This window comes from Symphalangus syndactylus, chromosome 10 (assembly GCF_028878055.3).
Source record: "Symphalangus syndactylus isolate Jambi chromosome 10, NHGRI_mSymSyn1-v2.1_pri, whole genome shotgun sequence".
NCBI classification, from domain to species: Eukaryota; Metazoa; Chordata; class Mammalia; order Primates; family Hylobatidae; genus Symphalangus; species Symphalangus syndactylus.
Genome location: NC_072432.2, coordinates 73157776 through 73172775, shown reverse-complemented (window position 1 = coordinate 73172775; position 15000 = coordinate 73157776). Strand labels below are relative to the sequence as shown.

Sequence of the window (15000 nt, the reverse complement as noted above, 5' to 3'; positions counted from 1 at the left end):
AAATAGTTCAAAAACATTGTGATGACATCAAACTTAATGAAACAACCAATTTCATAAGAGCTCAAAAGGGAAGCATAGCAGCTCAGGAAGAGTATAATAAGAAGAAAATCAGATAGAATGTGAGCTAGAGAAAATTTAAAAAAAAACTAGATAAAGAAAATTACCACAGAAAAACCATATTAGCTGCAGCAGAAACACACAGCTTGAAACAGTATGTTTCAAACCCAGAAACAAATAGTTTTAAATGTAATTTAAAAATATTTTAATAGAAAGAAAAATAAGCAGACTATATTATGGATTCCATATTAAAGATTTCTCAGAAAGTCAAATAAAAAAATGTATTCTGGAAATCAGATTACAAAATAAACAAAAGTGAATGGCGAGTTAAGAAATCTAATTTGAAAAAAGGCGTTACTTCTATCTTAGTTGCAGGCTGGAATGTTCTGAAATGCTATTTTCTTCATTGCAAAGGATATGAAGCATGGTTCCTCCCTAAGGATTCTTACCACATAGGAGTGACACTAAAATAATTTTACTATACAGTTATTTATAAGCCTAAAGAAGGCAGTATGGAATGGCAGCCAATGGTCTTACCCACAAGACTATGAGAATGTATTGTTATAATGCCCAGTGGACCTGGCAGTGTCTGAAATTACATAGGTAAACAATAAATGTTAACTTTCAACTATGCTGAGGGAGTGCTTTTAATTTTGCTAGTGTATATACAATACATGTACACTTAAATATATGTAAATATGTAATGTCCATGTGTCCGTGATTGCATTTTGATAGAGTATTGGTTAATGACGTTGATTGCAAGCAACAGAATCATTATGATTAATTTAAGCAGAATAATAATTTATTAAATGATTTAGCCAACTCATAGAATCATTGAGGTCTGGAAAAAGATTCTGGAGGTAAGCCTTACAGAGATATAATCACACTCTAGAATTTGTGTAGCAAAGAAACTGTTGGCCCCGGTCGGTGGCTCATGCCTTTAATCCCAGCACTTTGGGAGGCCGAGGCAGGCGGATCACGAGGTCAGGAGATGGAGACCATCCTGGCTATGGTGAAACCCTGTCTCTACTAAAAATACAAAAAATTAGCTGTGGGCTTGGTGGCGAGTGCCTGTGGTCTCAGCTACTCAGGAGGCTGAGGCAGGAGAATGGCGTGAACCTGGGAGGCGGAGCTTCCAGTCAGCTGAGATCGCGCCACTGCACTCCAGCCTGGGAGACAGAGCAAGACTCCGTCTCAAAAAAAAAAAAAAAAAAAAAATGTTTGTACAGATTAAGGTCTCCCTATGTTGCCCAGGCCGGTCTTGAACTCCTGGGCTCAAGCGATCCTCCCACCTCCGCCTTCCAAAGTGCAGGGATTACTGGCCTGAGCCACTGCACCCAGCCAAGGTGCTTGAGCACTTTCTAATGTTGAGAATTCACCACATATAGAAAGGCAATAAAAAAAATAGTAGCCAGTGTTTGACAAGTGTCCACTATATGCATGCATACCCATCCTCTAGTTTTCTCCTAATGTTATGTTAATAACTAACTCACAGGGTTGCTGTAAATATTACAATATATTTTATATGTAGTCTTTAGAAGTGTGCTCTGCACATAAATACTACCTAATTGTTTACTATCTTTCCTTCCATCTGCTTCCTTTTCTTTCTTTTCGCTTGGATAAAGTAAACAGGTCAACGTTAATGCTGTTATTAAGAAAAATATTGAATGAGAATTATAATTGAGGTTTTCTAACCTGCTGCATCTTATAGATCATCTTCAGCTTTATGTCCATTTGGCATTGGTTTCTCTTTAAATTGTTGACATCAAAATCTAACAATGAGCCAAACAGTGTTTCAGAATGAGGCAACTTCAACTTTCTTTTTCTTACCAGATGCTTACAGAAACTCTAGACAAATGTTTTATTATAGTTTATTGGAAAATAAAACTCTATACTGAGAGTATAAAAGTTCTCTCATTTCTACCAGACAAACAACAACAACAACAACAACAAAAACCCACAAAACAAACACAAAGTCCTAATTCAATTAAGATTCTCATCAAACACTACTCCAGGCACAGTGTAACTAACATGCTTTGGAACTTGAGAGTAGGGGTTACCCTGCTGTCATAAATACTAGCAGTGCTACTCTGAGCAGTTATGTAACTCTCCATCTCAGTGTGCTTGAGGGTAAAATTGGATTCATAAAACCTTGCAGATAAATAAAAATGCAGACAATATATGATACTCACAGAGTGGCTGACTTCGTGACCTCTTTTATCAAAAGCATAATGACATTGGTTTCATGTACTATTATTTTCATAATATTCTACACCACTATTTGCTTCATGAAGTTCATTAGAATTATTTCAGATGTTACTGCAGAGAAATATCATCTCTAGAAAAGTCAACAGTATTTAAAGAAATGGTCAGAGCTTCCACAAGTAAGAATTCAATAGCAAACTGTCTTGCTAAGTGGCAATGACAAACCATAAGTTCATAGAGTCAGGAGGGACCTTCAAATGTGTCACAAATCCTCCACTTTTCACAAATGATGATTCAGAAGATAGAGTTTTTACAAGTATAAACCTTAGACTAAACTCCAGATCCACAATTTTCACAATAGTGTTATTTCCATTCTTACTCTCTAGATTTTCGTTATAAATCAGGGAGAATCTCAGATAGAATCGTTTTTCCCTTACTTTGTATTCAGGCATATCTTTGAAACATTTGGGATTGATTCCAGGCCACAGCAACAAAGCAAATTTGCAATAGAATCACACGAACTTTTTGGTTTTCTAACACATATGAAAGTTATGTTTACATTATATTATAGCCTATTAAGTATGCAATAGAATTATGTCTATAAAATGTACAGGGCTTAATTTAAAAAGTAGTTTATTGCTAAAAAATGCTAACTGTCACCTGGCCTTCAGCGAGTTAATCTTTTTGCTGGTGGAGTGTTGTGCCTCAGTATTGACGGCTGCTGACTGATCAGGGTAGTAGTTGCTAGAGGCTGGGGTGACTGTGGCAATTTCTTAACATAAAATAACAATGAAGTTTGCCACATCAATTGATTCTTCCTTTCATGAAAGATTTCTCTACAGCATGCAATGCTGTTTTATGGCATCGTGTCCACAGTAGAACTTCTTTCAAAATTAGAATCAAGCCTCTCAAATTCTGCTATTCCTTTACCAACTAAATTTATGTAATATTCTGAGTTCTTTATTGTCATTTCAAAAATGCTTATAGCATCTTCACCATTAATGATTCTATCTCAAGACTTCACTTTCTCTGCTTTTCCATAAGAAGCAACTCCTCAACTGTTCGTTTTATTATGAAATTGCAGCAGTTCAGTCACGTCTTCAGGCTACACTTTTAGTTCTCATTCTCCTGCTATTTCCACATCTGCAGTTACTCCACTGGGCCTTGACTCCCTCAAAGTCATCCAAGATGTTTGGAACATCTTCCAAACTGCTATTAATTATTGATATTTTGACCTTCTTTCATGAATTATGAATGTTTTTAATGACATCTATAATAGTGAATCTTTCCAGAATATTTTTCCTTACCTAGATTCATGAGGGAATCACTATTTATGACACCTATAGTCTTCCGAAATGTATTTCCTAAATAAGACTTGAAAGTTTAAATGACTCTTTGATCCATGGGCTGCAGAATGAGTACTGTGTTAGCAGGCATGAAAATAACATTAATCTCCTTGCAAATCTCCATCAAAGCTCTTGGGTGATCAGGTGCATTGCCAATGAACAGTGATGTTTTAAAAGGAATCTTTTATTCCTGAATAGTAGGTCTTAACAGTGAACTTAAAATACACAGTAGACTATGTTATAAATAGATGTGCTGTCATCCAGGTTTTGTTATTCCAGGCATAGGCAGAGTATATTTACTATAATTATGAAAAGCTTTAAGATTTTCAGAATGGTAAATGAACATTGGCTTCAACTTAAAGATACTAGCTGCACCAGTCCTATGAAGAGAGTCAGCCTGTCCTTTGAAGCTTTGAAGCCACGCATTGACTTCTCCTCTCCAGCTATAAAAATCCTAGATAGCATCTTCTTCCAATAGAAGCATATTTTGTCTACGTTGACAACCTGTTGTGAAGCGTCACCACTTTCAACTATCTTAGCTCAGTCTGTATACGTTGCTGCAGTTTCTACATCATACTTGCTGCCTCACCATACACTTTTGTGTTCTGGAAACAGCTTCTTTCCTTAAACCTCATAAACTAACCTCTGCTAGCTTTCAACTTTTCATCTGTCTTGACGTTCATGAAATTGAAGAGAGTTAGGATCTTGCTCTGGATTAGGCTTTGGCTTAAGAAAATGTGTGGCTGGTTTGACCTTCTATCTATACCACTCAAACTTTCTCCATATCAGCAATGAGGCCATTTTATTTACCATTTATGTGTTCACTGAAATGCCACTTTTAATTTCCTTAAAAAACTTATTTGCATTTACAACTTAGCTAACTGTTGGTGCAAGAGGCCCAGATTTTTGCCTGTTTCTTGTTGTGACATACCTTTTTCATTACGTTTAATCATTTCTAGCTTTTAATATAATGTGAGATACATGTGACTCTTCCTTTCAATTGAACAGTTGGCCATCGTAAGGTTATTAATTGGCCTAACTTGAATATGGTTGTGTCTCAGGGAATAAGGAAGCCCTGGAAAAGGGAGAGAGATGGGGAGGTTGGTCAATGGCGAAGTCAGAACACACACACAATCTTTACTGATTAACTTTGCCATCTTGAATGGGTGTGGTTTGTGATGTCCCAAAAACTATGATGACAATAACAAAGACCACTGATCCAAGATCACCATAACAGATATAATAATGAAAACATTTTAAATATTGTGATAATTGGGAAAATGTGACATAGAGACAAAAAGTGAGCACATGCTGCTGGAAAAATGGTGCTGATAGACTTACTCAATGCAGGGTTGTCACAAACCTATTTGAAAAAATACACTCCATGCTGCACAGTAAAGCGAAGCACAACAAAATGACGCATGACAGTAGTCTATGCACACATTTTCCAGGGCTTTATTGAAATTCTGTACATGCCTGCAGTTAGAAAGAAACAAAGTAGTGTGATTCTTAAGCTTACCAACCAATAGTTAATATAACACGGTTAAAGAAAAACAATAATGCAAACCGAATTTCATTAATTACAACATTGAGGGAAGATGTAAGATAACCTGTTACAAATTCTCTTCTAAAAATTCTCATAACTAATTTTATTAAATATGATTGTGAATGTATTAACAGTAAATATATTTTCAAATATGTTTTGTACTTTAACTTGTGACATTTTAACTCTAGACCTTTTAATCTTACTTACACATTTCCCTATTGTAAAGTTTCACAACATTTACATTAATTATATTGTTTCTGCCTCCACATATGCTAACATATGTGCTAGAAGATCACATGCTTTAGAGACTTATAGTAACTTCATTTTGAATGAGTAGTACCAACTAAAAAACTCCTTGATGGAGAAGAGTAATAAATGCATATACAAAAATTATATATGTTTCCTTTCTTTTAAGGCACAAATATACCCACAGGTGTTCCTGAACTTTTATTTACTTTTGAATGAAGAACAGAAAATGCATGAAATCTTTCCTCTAAGCAAAAATTTAATTCAATAAGATAAAGATACATGGCTTAGAAGATGACAATAGATATATAACCCAAAATTATTGATAATAATGATAATCTTTTACCCTTCAAAACTGGATATACTATGTGAATTTTTAAAACATCTATTTCATAAATAAAAATGACCTATAAGAATATCTGTTTGGTTAGGTATATACTGACCATAAATAAGTATTACAGTGAAAAAATAAAGTAGTTCGGTATTACACTAATTTACCATAATGTTAGGGTCATTAGAAATTCCTTTGCAATTTTGGGGAAAAATACTTATTGCTTATATATCCTAACATGCATAGAATTGTGGTATAATATTGATACAGTATTTATATTTACCTAATCCACAAAAGATCTTTTGCTGTCTGGCCATGTTATATGTAACAAGAAGGCATCTTTCATATGTATAAAAAACTTACAATACTAAGCTAGCACTTACTCAATTATTTATAAGTACCCATTTCTCCTTTGTGTTGGAAGAAAAAAGTCTTGCATTTATTTTGACAAGAAGGCCTATCATTTTCATTTGTTCAAAAGAAAAGCCATTATAATCTGACACTGAAATCAAGGGCACTTCCATCAGGACAGGTTTGAAAATTTACTTCCGAGTTGCAACATCAGTGCATAATTTCTGTTTCTTTTCAATTTGGCATACACTATGCTAAAATGTTGACCTCTGCTTCTTTGAATCCTATGAAATATTTCTCTGATTTTATTATTGCCTTCCCATTTCCTTTAAAGACAATGCCATTTTAAGACAATTGTCTTACTTTTCCTTAAAACTTGGTCTTTTCAGTCTTTCTTTCTTTCCTTATTCCTCTTTCTTCTTTCTTACTCATTTGTTTATTCATTCCCAAAAATATCATACTTTTTCTGTACTGCAGCACCAAAACTATGGTAGATGCTCAGAATGGGTGTGGTTGGTAGGAGAAAAAGAGCTTAGCCTTTTAGCTTAGAGTCTTCTCGGGGTACAGAAAGGTAAGCACACATCACTAACCTATGATACGGCTGGAATACTACTGTGTGCAATGGGAGCTCACAGGGTTTCTTAACTCAGATGCAAGTGTGTTTCAGGGGCCTGGGGTGTTATGCAGTACACATCAGCTGAAATAACATTTAAATGGATCATTGAAGCATGAAGGAGGGTTCAGTAAAGAAATGAACAAACAATATCCAGAAGAGATAAATTATTATTTGTGACTACTCAAAGGTGAGAGACAACATAGTGTATTGGATTAACAAATAGAAATAGAAGATAACACATAGAAAATAAATACTTCAGAAAGGCTAAAGAGGCTCATATGATTAAGGATCAAGAATGGGGCTGGTGTTGGATTTGCTGCTTGGAGTGAGTATTGGTGTGAAATGAGACAGGAGGCACAGTAGGGTCAGATCAATATGGAATGCTGTAAAATATATTAAAAGATATGCTTTTATACAAAGAAAAGTGAGCGTCCATTTTGCCCTTTATGCAGGAGCCATAAAATGATGACGCTCATGTGTACAACCCTGAGAACAGTTCCTTTAACCTATGTCTCCTTCTCAAAACTCTCTTTAACTCTGCATCCTTACATCCACTATCCTAAGAAACTATCTTACTGGAAAGCCCCACACACATCTCTGTATTAACATGTCCAGATGTGTCTTCATCTTTCTCATACCACAAAACCCACTCTTTCTTGTGTACTAAACTCCATACCTTAGGGAAGACAATAATCTTTCACTTACATACCAAAGTCAGAAAAATGAAAGTGCTCTTTAACGTTTGCATTTCTCTTAGCCTCACACTTAATCACTTGTTAAGTGCTATTAATTTTGCTTCCTTAAAGTATTAAAAAAAGTGTCCACTCTTTATTATCTCAACAGCAATTACTTTTAGGTAAGAATATGAGTATTTTTTCACGTTGGTTATCCCAATAGCCTCTAACTGATGTCCGTGTCTTTTGACTTTTCTTGCGTTAGTGCATCCTTCACATTCCCACAGAGTAACCTTTCAAAAAGAAGTAAACCAAATTGTGCCAGGTCAGAATCATGGTTAAGCAAGCTGTCTCTTGAATCAGATGGTCTGGCTTCTAGGACTGTGTAAACATTTTAAGTCTCTCTCTTTATAGATAGGTAGATAGATAGATATATCTACATATATATATATATATATATATAGAGAGAGAGAGAGAGAGAGAGAGATAAATGATAGATAGATATGCAAAATAGAAAAAAAACACCCAGTAGCAACTACTTTATAAAACTAATTAAATGAGGCAATATATGTAAAGTTCTTCTTATAGAGCCTGGAACATATTATTACTCTCAAGACCACTTAAAATAGTTCAACTGTTTTCATTTACAGACCAAAACTATGGTAAATGAGGTACTTCATAATTTCAAAATAGTCTCATCAGACTCTATTCCCACATGGGCTGCAGCAATGCAAACAGATGACAGCTCTCTAAATACACCGTGCTTGTTTCTACCTGTGTGCCTTCACATACAGTTCTCTGTGCTTGGATTAAAATACATCCCTGCTCTCCTTCTCTTCCTGGTTGACTTCTAATTATCCTTATTTATTCAGATTAGGAATCACCATTTCTAAGCAGCCTACCATACATCTCCATCATAGCCCAAGGAGAACAGGTACCTCTCCACTGGAGTTCCATAGACCCCTATCATAGAACTTATCACACTGCAGCCATGTATTATGGTTTCCAGTCTGTGATCTTGATACTCAGCAGAGTTACTGACGTATAACAAGTGTTTTATAAATGCTCATGAAAGAAAGGCAGGAAGGAAGTACAGACTGCGTCTTTCATCATGTAAGTAACTCATTGTTTAAGAAGCTGTTTCTGCTGATCATGTGCCAGGTCTCCCTGCCGCAAAATACTTTATCATTATAACTCAGTAATTAAAAGTCCTATATAAAGTTTAGTTTAAAGGATCATATTTTAAAATTCTGTTAAATGCACTCATGTGACTCATATTCTATGTTCTCATCATTCTGATGTACTGGAATTCTCTGAACACACCCCGTTATTACTCCTCATCTTTACATATATCCTTCCTTGTGATGAACAATATCATTCACCTGAAATATAACCTCTTTCTCTCCCTCTGCTTTTCTCAACACCCCACCTCTCTCCCCCCCCAAATCATTCCAACTTCCACAGGGGTCATTTTCTAGATTTCAAATGGGCTCTTACTGTGGTCTCTTATAGCACACTGTACTTCCTTTATCACTTAAGTTATTCCTTTGTCTGGCTCTGTATCAAGCCACCTGGTACAATAAACCATGTTCTTGCTCCTTCGTCATAGGCCATAAGAAATTCTCTCTGTGGGTGAAGTGTTTCTTTGTAGTTGTAACAAATCACAGGAGAGATGCTAAAGAAAGCTGATTATACATCCCAGAATACCTCAATATTCTTTTCATACATTTGTATGTATTCCTTCTACTTATTAAAAAAAAAAAACTTAACTGTAAAACAGCCTCAGGCAGGTGCTTCAGGAGACATTCCAGAAGAAAGCATTGTTGTCATAGGAGATGACAACTCTAAGCATGTTATTGTCCGAAAGACCTTTCAGCGGCACAGAGGTGGAGGTGGAAGACAGTGATATTGATGATCCTGACCCTGTGTAGGCTTAGTCTAATGTGTGTGTTCATGTCTTCATTTTTAATGAAAAATTTTAAAAAGTAAAAAGAAAATTAAAAATAGAAAAAGCTTATAGGATAATAAAAGTATTTATGTACAGCTCTATATATTTGTGTTTTAATGTGTTATTACAAAAGTGAAAAAAATTAAAAAGTTTGTAAAGTAAAAGTTACAGTAGGCTAAGATTAATTCATTATTGAAGGGAAAATATTTTATTAATTTACTGTAGCCTAGGTGTACAGTGTCTTTGAAGTCTATAGCAGCATACGGTAATGTCCTATTGACTCACCACTCACTCATTGACTCACTCAGACCAACTTTCAGTCCTGCAACCTCCACGCATAGTAAGTGCTATTTAGAGGTGTACCTTTTAAAAAATGTGTTAGACCATATTTTTACTATACTTTTTCTGTGTTTAGATATGTTTAGATACACAAATACTTACCATTGTGTTACAATTGCTTACAGAATTCAGTATAGTGACATCCTGTAGAGGTTTGCAGTCTAAGAGTAATAGGCAATACCATATAGCCTAAATGTGTAGTAGGCTATACATCTAGATCTGTGTAAGTACACTCTGCAACATTTGCACAACAATGAAATCACCTAACAATGTATGTCCCAGAATGAATCCATATTATTAAGCTACATATGATCAGATTAACTCAACTATATTCTAGATTTTAGGCTCTGTAGAGACACACATTTGTTTTATTGCTACTATTCTCTCATTGTAAAATAAAGATCTTCACAGAAAATAAATGCCTGGTACATACTGACTCAGGGAATAAATAAATATCTTATTTAGAATCAATTATAATATTTATATCAATTATTCCTTAGTTGAAAGACAATACATTGAAGAAATATCTAGAGGAAAGAAACTTTTTCTTACTTTACAATATCACTTAGATACTTCTCCGTGACCCTATAGAACACTCTTGTTTCTACTTGAGCTTATGTTGTGAATATCTTCCATGAGCCCCATCCAGAACCAGAGTTCACTCTTCTTTATCAGTTCTGTGCCCCAGGAGGCTCATCACATGGACTTCATGAACACTTTGGCTTCTGGTTGAGTTCAGCCATGAGACTCATGGCAGGAAATATAGAGGAAGGATTAGATTGAAGTCAAAGTAAATATTCCCCCAGCTCCCTCTGTGCCAAATGGTATAGACTGGTTGGATTTTGCACCAACACCACCACTCTGGTGGTCCTGGTAATAGATACTACATTTTGTCTCATTATTGCCCTTTTCATGTTATCCCTGTGGGTGATAAAAGCTTCCTGCTGTTACTAGCCATGAGGGTACAGTACTGTCACACCTTGATAATCATTTATTAACTCTAGAAGTACTGAATTTGAATGTGTTATTTAATTTCTGCCAAGCGTCTGAATAAGCACAGTTACACTTGATAATCATTTATTAACTCTAGCAGTGCTGAAGTTGAATGTGTTATTTAATTTCTGCCAAGTGTCTGAATAAGCACAGTACTATTCCCATCATACTATGAGCTTGAACTTCTCTCCCCCTACCTTGGCTGTAAGTATCTTAGGGGAAGTAACTTTCATAAGGACTTTTAGAAACATACCTAATCCTTCTCATCTATTCTTCCTGGCAATTAAGTGTGGCCTTGCTCTTAAGTTCCAACCCAATAGAATGTGACCCAAAGTGATGAGTGCCTCTTCGGGATCTGAACCATTGAAACCTCCCACAAACATGTTTTCATTCCATTTTCCACTTCCACAGACTAATGGAGATGAGTCCCAGGGAGATCTTGAATATACATGTTAAAAGTGACAATGCATCAAGGATCGCTTAGCAAATTAGAAAATTCTATTGCATTCAAGCCATTATGCATTTTATTCCTCTTAATAATATAGAAATCATGCTTGATTAGACTGGAATAGTGTTGGGAACATAGGACTTATCTACAGTCAAATTGAATATGAACTGCACATGATTGTCATATTCACCTACATGTTCATTTATTTTAAAAATTTTGTTATGTTTCTATTGCATGCCAGGCATTGTTCTGTATATTGGAAATAAATCACTGAACAAAAGACAAATCCCTTATCTTCATGGATCTTACATTCTAGTAGGGGAAACAGATTTTCAAAATGTAGATACATAAGATAGTGCTGCACAATAAGTATTGTGAAAAAAATAGAAGGAATGGAAAGAAATAGAAAGTGCCAGGTGGTCAGGAAATGGTTCACCAGAAAGAAGAAATTTGAGTACAGTGAACACTTGCTCATCAGGAAACACACTGTCTGGATTTCATGGTCTAATTTGGCCAACTTGCCAAAAGTTATCTAACCTTAGGCAGGTAACCTCTTATGGTGTTAGTTTTCTCATGGTAGAAAGATTATAGCAGTGCCTACAATATTTTGCCAATGTGAAGATTACATTAAATAAATTTAAGTTATTTAGCATATTTATTAGTATATTATAAAGTCATATTTTAAAAAGTAGTTCTTTTTGTACTATTGTTAAAGGCTCAGAAGCCAGAAACAAGCATGAAGACCCTATGAACTTGAAAATTCTTCAAAATGAGAAAAAGAGGTAGCTACTGATAAGGTAAAAAAAAAAATAACAAAGAGAAATTTCCCATAATAAGTTTGCCTCAGGGTAGGCAATGCCTTTCTTAAGCTATTTTCTTTAGAGTTTCTAATTCAATAGAAGAAAAATTTTCTGTTGATAATTCTGGAATGGATGGGCTCCACAAGAGCCATTTCTCACTTTTTTTAAAAAAAGCAACAGCGAACAAACAAATAAGCAAACAAGACCAGATCAACAATTTAGATTATTTATAGGAAGGGAAGCAAATAATGTGGACCTTCCCAAGAGTGTAGCTTGGAACTGGACATGGTATAAGAATTAACACTCATTAGCTCACAAGTAACTGATACCACTGGTGCTTTTATTTACTGTTAGTCTATGACTTTCCTATTCCTGCCACAACAAATGACCACAAGTTTAGCAGCTTAAAACAACACAAGTTTATTATCTTACAGTCCTGTAGGTCAGAAGTCTTACATGGGTCTTACTGGGCTCAAATTAAGTTGTCAACAGGGCTAGATTTTTTCTGGAGGCTCTCAGGGAGAATCCATTTGCTTACTAATTCAGGTTGTTGACAATTTAATGCTTTGCAGTGGTAAGACTGGGATCCTTTTTCCTCACTGGCTGTCAGCTAACACCTGTTCCTAGATTGTAGGGGATGCTTGCACTCCTTGGCTCAGGTCCCTACTTCCATCTTCAAAATTAGCAACAATGTATTGAATCTCTCCTTTCTTCTATCCTCCCATTTGATTGACTGTCCTATCTCTTCCACTTTTAAGAATCTATGTAGTTAAATTAGCACCCCTGGATAATCTGGAGTAATCTCCCTGTTGTATAATCCTTGATCTTAATTCCATCTGCAAGTTACTTTTGCCATTAAGTTAATATATTCTCAGATTACAAAGGTTAGGGTGTGGGTATCTTTGGAAACCATCCTTCTGCCTACCACAGATTACATATTAAATAATGTTTTTCAGCTGACTTTGAAAATTAATCGGAGTCAGTTTAATTAATATTTTAATTTGTGACTTTAATAACGAATTTAAAGAATTTACCTTTCAACATAACCAGAGATGTTTTTGTATTTTTACTTGTAAATTCTGAACTTTACTCAGCTAAATTTTGAACCTTAATTCATGTGTATTATTAATTAAATTACATAATTACATCACTTAATTAATATAATATTATACATTACCCAATGAATTTGTGTTTTATTCATTATTGAATTCTAACTAAGGAAGAAAGTTATAGACTATTTAATGAAAATTATGATGCCCACTGGTTTAATATATAGATACATTTTAAAGTAATATAAATAAAACGTAACTTCTATTTGTTTTATTTTTGACACATATATATTTTATATTCGATAGACCTTGTTTCTGAGCATAAGAAATAAGCATAATATAGTTTTTTATTTATAAGCAAGTGTGATAGTAGCTGTTGTAAAATAAATTCTATCAATCTCTTAGGAGGGTGTTTCAGTCCCACTAAAACTTGCCCTTTCACTGTCAAGATATTGAGCAAATAGTAATTATTGAAATTCTAAGCAGAATTGTTGAGCACAGGAATGGGTGTCAAGGAAAAATAATTTCATGTCCCCTATATAGCCGTTAGCCTCCAAGGTTCTTAGTACCTTTACTCATGGAAAATCAGGAGGTTACCTTGTATAAACACTGTTAAATTTATATGACTATGATTGCTTTCAAGTCATTTCTTTAATGAATATCTAGCTACAGGTGAAATGAAGAGATAAAGATATTAACGAAATTGTTCCCATTACGGAAAGAAAAAATACACAAGAAAAGAATCTCATAAGTTTAATAAGTGATGACAATTTATTTCATCTAAATATGTTGTTTATAGTGAAGTTAACTCCTAGAGACTGACTCTAAATCTTATACTGTGCAGAAGTTGCTTGGTGTTACGGTTTGTCTGCATTCATTTGATGCTTGCGTTTCCTATTATTTTTTTTCCACATGGGCTATTTTATTGATAAATCAAAAGAAAAAGGATCAAATAGACAAAGCAACAAAGCAGTAAAGTGCTCACTTCAGGGTTGTAGCTAATCTAATTAATTTTTCATTTGGTTCTCATGTATTGGACACCAATCAATTTGGGATTATGTTTACAGAGTTATAAAAAGAGAGGAGATCGGTCCCTCAATTTGTTGTCTAGGCTGTCCAAATTAGTCAGTTAAATGATCCTGGGGGACATTATAAACTGTATGAATAGTTTCTTGTAAGTACTTTTCTTTTAATTACAGACCAAGTCATCAACATTCCTTGCAGATCTCGACTCTGATAGGAAAAGTTTTAAAACCAAACGATGGGGTTTTAGTGTTTAGGGTATTTTTGTTTCATTTTCCCTGACATATTTTAGTTGAAATGTCTTTAGAGGAGAACAATTTTAGCATGTGAGGAGATTTGGAGTGCAGGAACTGACTATCACTCAGTGGAGGGTTTTCTGTCAGATAAAAAGTGATATTAAGATTAATGACTTTATTCAGTAAGAATTTGTTACTGGTTGGGATATACTGAATCACTGCAAAAAAAAATGAATTGTATGAAATAATGAGAAGGAGCATTATATTTCATGGAAATAATCCCCACCCCAAAATGGGGTATTCTGGAATAGGAATGCTAAGGTGGAATAAAAATAAAATTATGTGTTGATAAAAGTTTGTGGCACACCTGTGCAAAGTTTGAGGTACATCAATAAGCTCTGAAACCATTGTTTAAAACAAATCACTGCTCTAGCATTTGGCAGTTTAAGGCAATTGACAATACTTAGGAACTTTTGGAATCCTTCTTACATTCTATCTCTCTGTATATTCAAGTGATCACCAAGTCCCTACAGGTCTGCCTTCTAAATCTATTTGCACTGATTCTGCATCATTGCTCATCTGGCTGATTGCAATGTATTCTAACCATTTTAGCTTACTCCAGTCAGAACTATTTTAATACCTCCTGTCCTGTGTTGACACATCCTCTATACAACCATTAAGGTTACTTCCAAAAATATAATCATACTCTACTCCTATAAACTCTTATATTTTTATAACTCAAAAAATGTGACTGTTGGCCGTGCGCTGTGGCTCACGCCTGTAATCCCAGCA

At 34.8% G+C, this 15000-nt stretch overlaps 1 long non-coding RNA gene across 4 annotated transcripts in view; it reads left to right on the top strand.

Annotated features, from left to right (window-relative positions):
* LOC129492314 (uncharacterized) overlaps positions 1–15000 on the top strand; it is a 299404-nt gene that overhangs the window by 128264 nt on the left and 156140 nt on the right. Inside the window, exon 4 of one of the 4 annotated variants that reach the window (XR_008660782.2) lies at positions 11816–11860. The exons of the other annotated variants lie outside the window; for them this stretch is intronic. This is a non-coding gene — a long non-coding RNA (uncharacterized lncRNA). Of the gene's footprint in view, positions 1–11815; positions 11861–15000 lie in introns of those variants that run through there. 4 annotated transcript variants of the gene reach the window in all.